Source organism: Salmo salar, chromosome 15, assembly GCF_965601325.2.
Source record: "Salmo salar chromosome 15, fSalSal1, whole genome shotgun sequence".
NCBI classification, from domain to species: domain Eukaryota; kingdom Metazoa; phylum Chordata; class Actinopteri; order Salmoniformes; family Salmonidae; genus Salmo; species Salmo salar.
Genome location: NC_138305.1, coordinates 41,271,888 through 41,279,913, shown reverse-complemented (window position 1 = coordinate 41,279,913; position 8,026 = coordinate 41,271,888). Strand labels below are relative to the sequence as shown.

The 8,026-nt window shown below is 40.7% G+C and overlaps 1 non-coding gene across 1 annotated transcript; it reads right to left on the bottom strand.

Moving 5' to 3' along the window:
* On the bottom strand, positions 1–56 carry LOC145860965 (U7 small nuclear RNA). The gene has a single exon (XR_014380770.1). It is a non-coding gene; the product is annotated as a U7 small nuclear RNA (small nuclear RNA).
* Positions 57–8,026: the final 7,970 nt, after the last annotated feature.

Genomic DNA, 8,026 nt, shown 5'->3' with positions numbered 1-8,026 from the left:
GGAGGCTTTCTCCTTGAGGAAACCTACTGGAGAAATACTAAAATAGCATAACATGTAGGTAGGTAGGTAGGTAGGTAGGTAGGTAGGACTGGGGTTTGAATGGATAGCTCAGAGCTTCTGCTCTTTTATATAACCTGTATTGAACACAATTTATACTTGGCATGTAGGTTTCTCAGTCATGGGTGGCACAAATTGGGATATGGGGAAGGGGAATGGGCAGGTTATATGCTAATTAAATACTGTAGTATTTACTTTAGTTAAAAAAGTGTAGTGTTTTTGCAGACATTACTGTAGTATTTACTACAGAGTTTGTGGTTAATACTGTAGTATTTACTATATTATTCTACAATTTACTACAGAATTCTATAGTACAGTAAGTCATGTGGGCTGCCCTGTGATCTCAGCTAGCCTAGTGGCTTCTGTGGAAGGGATACTGCGTCAACAGAGGAGTTGACCATATGTGATAAACTGTACGGCTGTTTTAGACTAGTGCGCAGTAATGGAACAATGTGATAGTGTGATACAGTATACTTGTTGCGATAGCTTTGTTTATTACAGGTAGTTTAAGTAGCTAGGTAGGTAGATCTGTTCACTCACTCAGGAATAACATCTTCATCCACTGATGGTTTCTACCCTTTCAGTCTGTCTGACCTTGCTATAAAAGGGACTTGAAGATATTTGCTTTCATGGTCAGGGATAATAGTGGGCTGAAATCTAAAAGAAATAGCATTATAACTATGGGGGCTTCTCGCTGTCTATCATCCTCTCTCTCCTTCCCTAAGGCAGGGATGATGAAAGTAATGTTGAACCATTAGTGGCCTTCATACCCACTGACCATTGTAAGGCTAAGATGATTTACTGGAATAAATGGCTTTGTAAGCACAGACGCAGCGACTTAAGTGATGGATTAAATCAAGACTTTGACCAGACCCACTCTATCTCAGCACTCGTCAAAGAAATGTGAACATGTATTTCGACCATCACAAAGAGTGCTTTAGCAGTGCTGTGATGCATTGACCTACTCTACTTGTAGTAGTAGATTTGTGATTCATTTCTCAGTGATGGAGGCAGGGGAAATGATGAAGTACTCCTCAATGTCAGGGATCCACGTACCTGGCTACCTGTAGTAGACACATTTATCAAAACAAGCACACTGTATCAGGCTATCAGATCGTTCCATCACTACGCAGTAGTCTACAACAGCAGTACAGTTTATCACCTAAGAAAGATCAGCTCTCTTGACGCAATTTCACTGCCGCAGGAGCCGCTAGGCTAGCTGAGATCACAGGGATATGACAGTCTGCTGTAGCAGGGCTGCTGAATCTATCTCCTCTCAATCCCTACTGCCTCTATCCCAACTTTAAATCTGGGCTTCTCAGTCTCATTACTGGGGTGGGTAGAGATAAGCGGGAGTGGGAAACGGAGCGGGAGGGTTTGGTGTTCCTCTATCTTCTCTGGTTCGTCAGGCTGTGAAGGCAGCGGCTGGTTACACAAGTCTAATACCCCTGTCGGAGTAGAGGTAATAACATTAGGGGAAAAAAGGGCTTTTCTTTTCTCTCTCGTCCACCACTACAGTCCAACGACGTGGTACACCACGGGTCAGAATGGATGGGTGGAGTGCTTAAGTGTCCCCAGAGGGGTGAGAGATGAGGGTTTCATTGTGTAATTCTGGAGTTCCCATGAAACAGAGCTTTGTGAAGAGAGATGGAGAGGGTGTATTACTGTGTCTGCAAGAATAATGTAGAATAAAGCAGACTTCCTCAACTGTTGAAGGGTTCGAATTCTCACACATTAATGTAATTTTTTGTTGTTGATAATTTCACTACTATCAAGGCCATAATACATAAAGCTTACTTCTGTCATCATGAAGTGCTTTGAGAGGCTAGTCAAGGATCATATCACCGCCACCTTACCGGCCACCCTAGACCCACTTCAGTTTGCATACCGCCCCAACAGGTCCACAGATGACGCAATCGCCATCACATTGCACTCTGCCCTATCCCATCTGTAAAAAAATAATACCTATGTAAGAATGCTGTTCATTGACAACAGCTCAGCATTCAACACCATTAGTACCCTCCATCATCAAGCTGGAGGCCCTGGGTCTCAACCCCGCCCTGTGCAACTGGGTCCTGGACTTTCTGACAGGCCGCCCCCAGGTGGTGAAGGTAGGAAACAACATCTCCACTTCGCTGACCCTAAACAATGGGGCCCCACAAGGGTGTGTGCTCAGCCCTCTCCTGTACTCCCTGTTCACCAACGACTGCGTGGCCATGCACGCCTCCAACTCAATCATAAAGTTTGCAGACAAAACAACAGTAGTGGGCCTGATCACCAACAACAACGAGACAGCCTACAGGGAGGAGGTGAGAGCCCTGGGAGTGTGGTGTCAGGAAAATAATCTCTCACTCAACGTCAACAAAACAAAGAAGATGATCGTGGACTTCAGGAAACAGCAGAGGGAGCACCCCCCCCCCCCCCTATCCACATCAAAGGGACAGCAGTGGAAACTCATGAGGCTGAAGAAATGTGGCTTGTCACCCAAAACCCTGACAAACTTTTACAGGTGCACAATCTCGAGCATCCTGTCGGGCTGTATCACAGCCTGGTACGGCAACTGCACCACCCTCAACCGCAAGGCTCTCCAAAGGGTGGTGCAATCTGCACAATGCATCAGCCAGGGCAAACTACCTGCCCTCCATGACACCCATAGCACCCAATGTCAGAGGAAGGACAAAAAGATCATCAAGGACCACCCGAGCCACTCCCTGTTCACACCGCTATCATCCAGAAAGCGAGGTCAGTACAGGTGCATCAAAGCTAGGACTGAGATAGAAGCTGTTTTACAATCTCAAAGCCATCAGACTGCTAAACAGCAATCACTAACGAAGAGGCTGCTGCCTACATTGAGACCCAATCACTGGACACTTTAATACATGGATCACTAGTCACTTTAAACAATGCCACTTTAATAATGTTTACATATCTTACATTACTCATATCACATGTATATACTGCATTTTATACCATATACTGCACCCTGCCTATGCCGCTTGGCCATCGCTCATCCATATTCTTATATGTACATACTCTCATTCACCCCTTTAGATTTGTGTGTATTAGGTAGTTGTTGGGGAATTGTTAGATTACTTGTTAGATATTACTGCACTGTCAACTAGAAGCACAAGCATTTCGCTACACTCGCATTAACATCTGCTAACCATGTGTATGTGACCAATAAAATTTGATTTGAGCTATTTCATTGATCTATGCACTTCAACACGCCATGTTTTCAGCCTTTATTCTACCTGCTGTGTGCACTGCAGCCAGCAGCTCACTGACAGTAATCCCTCTCTCTGTGGTCAGAAAAGCATCAACAAAAGGACAGACATCAATATTAGGAATGTGGGAAATTAAAATAAAAGCAGAAAACTTGCTGTTCAATTTCCAAGGTTTGGATGGTGGTGAAAGGAAAAAGCACTCTGTGTGTGCAGTCTGTCGTGTCCTGCTGTGTGCCTGTTTCTCCAGTCCTAAGGTTTCCGCTGGAACAGGGAAAATACACTAATGAACACATGCTAACCCAGGATGACCAGCTTTTATCTTTTCTGATGAAAGAGGAAAAAGTTTAAAGAACATATGGATCGTAAATGCGATAGTTGTATTTGGTGCATCGGCAAAATCATTAGTAGCAATAGGAAATTGATGAAGCGAGAAAAATACCAGCTCTCCCCTCATTTAACACAAATGAAACAGTCTCATGCAGGTTAATTATTCACTGACAGGATTTATGTTATGTTCTGTTCCTGAGAAAATCATCTCTGCACAATCAATTTATAGATCTTTGTCTTTGTTGTGAAAACAGCAGTAATTAAACTCTCAATGAAACTGTTGGGAAGTGGAAATACCTTCATTATCTATGGGGGAGGGGGTTGGATGCTCAGTGCTACTATGTCTTCCTTGTCCATGCCATGAAAAGAAAAATGCTAAATTATTGTTTGTGCATCTAATGAGGGGTGATTATTCTGGATCTATTTCTATCTGTTACCCATCACTGTAAAACCAAAAGCTCTAATCTATCTCTTTCTGCTTTAGTTCCATTAGTTCAGAATAGATCTGACATCTTTTCTTTTCTGAATGAGAGATTTAATTATTAAAACAATGAACAAAAAGAGGAAAGTTCTGGTTATGAATACGTAATGAATGGAATACAAACATGGAGCATATGAGACAAATGTTAAAATATGCCCCAGAAAGCATACATATTCACAAGGCACTATCTTACCTAACAACATGCAAACACAAGCAGTTGAATGAGGTGGAAATCACAGACCTGCCAATGAAAACAGTAAAATATGAAATATGTTTTCTCCTAGTGGAGTGAGCCTGCATGCTGTCATTGTCTAGGAATACATGCCAGGATTTATCATGAACTGTTACAATCATGCAAGGTGTTTGGGGTGACAAAGCCACAACCATAGAGATACATACAGTGGGCCAGAAATTATTGACACCCTTGATAAAGATAAGCAATAATTCACATACTGAGCTATATTGTATACTCTAGAAAAATTGGGAAATTATATATTATATATTTGTTTAACAAGTAATACTTTTTTTTCTGAAAAAGTTAGGGGGTCAAAATTATTGAAACCTCTAAAGATGACTTTATTAAAAACAATCAAAAATGTAGTATTTGGTCCCATATTCCAAGCACGCAATGACTGACTACATCAAGCTTGTGACTCTACAAACTTGTTGGATGCATTTGCAGTTTGTTTTGGTTGTGTTTCAGATTACTTCTCAATCATTATTCACAATTCATCCAGGACTATCAGAACTTTCAGAGTCGTATAACTAGAGATATAATAGTGTTGAGGATGGAGGTGATTGTCCAAGCATTAGAATAAATTGTTTTTATTTTGGACATATGATTGACAGTTCACATGGCTCACAGGATTAGATGCACATGGTCTCTTCTACATAGGGCAGCCAGCTAGTTAGTTCATCATAAAACACAATCTTAGAGAAAAGGTAAGAGAGTACAGAGCAAATGTCTGCTATATGATTTATATGACCCTAGTATCGACAGTGGAATTCAGCCACCAGATAACAATGAAATACTCAATTCTGACTTCACTCAAACATGGATTACAAATATACTGAAATAAATTGTTCTGGGACTGATATCATAACATGACACATTTAACTTGTCTGTGGCTGTTATGATTGAGGTCATTCTTGAAATGCAGCGTCATTTGGGCCTGGCATAGAAAACATTTAATGTATTTAGGTACATCTTCCCATTCTAAATCAACTAATATGCCAGCTTAAAGTGGGACTGACAGCATTTTAGCAACATATTATTCAAATCTGTTCATATACACCCCTAGGAAGAATATGACACTTTTTAAAACATTTGACACTTAGATATGGTCATTTTCACCTTTTCATAAATTCTTACAATGTTTGTTACGTACTAAAGGCATTTGTGAAAATTCTATAGCAATAGAGTGTGAAAGCGTCTGTGCTTTTGGAAAATTAATAGACTGCAGTAAATAAAACCTAATAAAAACATCTGTCTCGTCCAGGACCAGTTTACGCAGACCAGTGCACCTAAGCCAATCATAGCTATATGTAAACAAGCCATTTGCACACAGGCCTGCCATCATTCACTTTGAACCGGACTGTGCGTTTACAGGCAGTTGCCACAATGCGACTTTAGATCATTAGAACACATTCACCAAAAAATACACCTGAATGGATTTCTGCAAATATGTCAATACAACTTGGGAGTCCTCTTACATTTGGGAACTTTAAAGTCCAATTGATCAAACCACCATGAAAATGTAGGCTCTTTCCCTCAGTTATGCACATCAACAAAAACAAGATCAACAACTAAGGCTAACCAGAGAGACATCTTATGAAGGAACATTAGATAAACCCTCTCAAACCTTTTCAGCTAGTTGGTCGCCAAAATTGCACCGATAAACGATGGGGAATTGTAGCCTACTCGTCCTTCTGCAGCTTGTCCCAACCAAGCACCCAAATCGAACTGGCTAAAGTTGGCAAGCTTGCTAGCTAGCTACTTCCAGACACAAATGCAGAGCTGGTTAGGCTGTTTACATATTATCTAGAGCATTCCTGACTAACTATTACTTTCTTTGCCTACGTTTACTGACACCGGTCATATTCAGTGGATGTTGAGCGTTCGTAAATTCATCAGTTATTCTGTGCTTTCAGATGAGAGTGCTCTGAAATCGGAATAGATAGCCAAAGTCAATTCCTCCTTCGGCCGCCTTTCCTTCCAGTTGTCTGCTGCCAATGACTGGAACGAACTGCAAAAATCACTGAAGCTGGAGACTCATATCTCCCTCACTAGCTTTAAGCACCAGCTGTCAGAGCAGCTCACAGATCACTGCACCTGTACATAGCTCATCTGTAAATAGCCCATCCAACCACCTCATCCCCATACTGTTATTTATTTTGCTCCACCCCAGTATCTCTACGTGCACACTCATCTTCTGCACATCTATCACTCGTGTTTAATTGCTATATTTGTAATTATTTCACCACTATGGCCTATTTATTGCCTTACCTCCCTTATTCTACCTCATTTGCACACATTGCATATAGACTTTTTCTATTGTATTATTGACTATGTTTGTTTATTCCAAGTGTAACTCTGTGCTGTTGTTTGTGTCGCACTGCTTTGCTTTATCTTGGCCAGGTCGCAGTTGTAAATGAGAACATGCTCTCAACTAGCCTACCTGGTTAAATAAAGGGGGGGGGAAAAAAGAAAAAAAAAGTGAATTTGCAAATGCAAGAGATACTATATGCTAATTGGATAACAGTCATTTAAGTTCTTACTAGCTAACGAAATGACACCTGCATCTCTAGCTGTGTATAACCAAGGAAAATTGATGAGGGGGAAAAGTCATTCTCCCACTCCTTCAATGACATGACATCCTCCTAGCAGCTAATGTTAGGCTGCACTTTTTTGTAGCTTGCTACATAAATAGATACGCTAGCCTATTAGCCATGCAATGACTGACTTGTGATCATTGCCCTTGCTAGTTTGATAGTATTGTCATTCCCAGCCTTAGTTACATTCGTCTGTTTTTGTCCAAAATTGTCACGCCCTGATCTGTTTCACCTGTCTTTGTGCCCTTTGTGTCTTTGTGCCCTCCAGGTGTTGCCCCATTATCCCCTGTGTATTTATACCAGTGTTCTCTGTCTGTTGCCAGTTTGTTTTGTTCATCAAACCTACCAGTGGTTTCCCCCTTGCGCCTGTCTTGTCTATAGTTCCTGTTTCTAGTTTTCCCGGTTTTGACCTTTCTGCCTGCCGTCCTGTACCTTTGCCTGCCCGTGTTCGATTGAATAAACTTCTGTTACTTCGACACTGTCTGCACCTGGGTCTTACCTTCAAACGTGATACAAAATATTGAACCATTTAAACTGAAACAGTGCATCCTGAATGGATGCAGCAAACAATGTATCAGACCAGTTGTGATTTACAACCTGATAGCAATATGTTTGGGACTACCAAGAAATGTATTGGTGAATTATATTAATCATGCATTAAACTGAATCAATCTATTCTGCCAACAATGCCTTAGTGTACATCATGGAATGTTGAGGCAAACAATACCTATTTTTAAAACCTGTTATGAAGTTGGTTTTGTAGCATAAACTGGGAATTTGATATTTTTGACTGATATGATTGTCTGTTTCATATCTGCAAAGTAGTTCAAACGCTGTCAGTTCCACTTGAATGACTTAACATGTTTGTTTTTACCATTGTGTCACTAGTATCAGTAGTAACAAGACATTTTAAGTTGGGTATTTTCTTAAATGGAGCCCACAGATGGTCAAATCTAAGGTGGTTAACCCTTTAAAAATCCTTTACACAAAATTATTAATCAGATCACTTAAATAATGTTATTTCCCTTCATTTAAATGAAAACCAAGTGACACTTCAGTTTTAGACACAATTAACAATGTAAATTATGCCATTAAAAGGGTGTGA